Raw genomic sequence first — 1,473 nt, 5'->3', positions numbered from 1 at the left:
GCATCTCAAACTACTATTGCATAATAAACAGGAATGCATAACCACATGAATACCGCTTACCTGGCACTTACCTGTGCGTCCACAGCACCAATACACATATATAAATGTATGCCACTACCAATGCATGTGATAATGCGTAAACGTCATTCATATGATGCATGGCATAAAACAAATAACCTTTTCTATTTAATTTCTGGGAATATAAATGTATATAGGTATATACGGAAAACAAAAGCCCACTCACTGATAATTAGAAGGGTCGTAGCCCCCCTGCCTCGAGTGTGTACGCTCGTCCTCGGAATACGAATCACCTAAACGCGACAAAGTTACGAAAAAGTTAATTTAACAGCACCTAAGCAACTTCTCGTAATAACTTCTCATACATTGCTCAAATTGGACAAATGAATATACCAACGTGATCTACACAACCTCAGGATCACACCCATATTTTTAGAATAATTTTTGGACCACGCACGCGCCCCCACGCACCTGAACAGGCACGGACCTACGCGCCCCCCACGCGCGGCCACGTGCACTGCACACTGACGGCATCAACTGACGCCGTCAGGAATATTCCGTCAACTAACGGAATATTCCGTTAAATCTAACCAGATTCCGTCACTGCCGTTAGGAATATTCCGTTAGACTTAACGGAATATTCCCCTTTCTTCTCCGGCTAGCCTCCGGCGCCGGAAAACTGGGAATTTTTCAAACTTTGTTTTCTCCTTCGTTTTTCAACCATTTTTCACGATCTTTATACCAAAATGAAGCTTAGGACTAGTAGAACAACGTTAGACTAGTTTTAAGGCCTAAAAATTAAGGAATCTCACCTGTCTTCAAGGTCAAAACTCGGCCAACTTTGCACAGGACGATCCCGACGTCCAAACTCACCCAACGAACCACTCCGAGGCTCCTTGGGACCTCACAAACACATCTACAAGCTTAGAAATTCCAAAAACACACTAGTTTAGGTTTGCATGAACAGTGCAATAATCGGACCTCGTCGAAACAACGTGAAAACGTTCGAATTCTTACCTGGAATTGGTATGGTTGTGCTCCTCACAACCTCACGAGTTCAATGGTGTAATTGGTTCCTTGATTGGTGAAGGTTTGAGTTGGTTTGTGTGTGTGTCCGTAAGTAGAATGAAGAAGAAGAAGAAGATGAACTCGGGGAGGAAGAGAGACAGAGACAGAGAAAGACAGAGTGAGGGAATGAGGGAGGGAATCCTGGGAGAGTGAGGGTGATGTGTGAGTGTGTGTGTGGTCCTACAACACCACACTACACAACACTTAACGTACACAAACAAATTAGGGTAAAATTGTAATTTCAATGTACGTTTCGTTAGTTTCGGGACGGGATGTTACATCAACAGTGTTAAAAAAAATTGGTAAATTTCCCATATAACAAAGTGGTACATTAATAAAGAAGAATGAGTACATTCCAAATAAATTAGGGTGCAAATAAAAGATTAA

At 42.2% G+C, this 1,473-nt stretch overlaps 1 long non-coding RNA gene across 1 annotated transcript; it reads right to left on the bottom strand.

The window, feature by feature from the left end:
- Positions 1 to 236: 236 nt before the first annotated feature.
- On the bottom strand, positions 237 to 1,127 carry LOC148690189 (uncharacterized). Its single transcript, XR_015957768.1, has 3 exons — positions 1,036 to 1,127; positions 831 to 941; positions 237 to 311 (listed from the first exon to the last, which is right to left on the bottom strand). It is a non-coding gene; the product is annotated as an uncharacterized LOC148690189 (long non-coding RNA).
- Between the last annotated feature and the right edge of the window lie 346 nt (positions 1,128 to 1,473).

This window comes from Pyrus communis, chromosome 16 (assembly GCF_041283825.1).
Source record: "Pyrus communis isolate YQ-2024b chromosome 16, ASM4128382v1, whole genome shotgun sequence".
Classification (NCBI taxonomy): Eukaryota; Viridiplantae; Streptophyta; class Magnoliopsida; order Rosales; family Rosaceae; genus Pyrus; species Pyrus communis.
The sequence above is the reverse complement of the archived record's forward strand: the minus strand, read 5'-3'. Positions and strand labels throughout refer to the sequence as shown.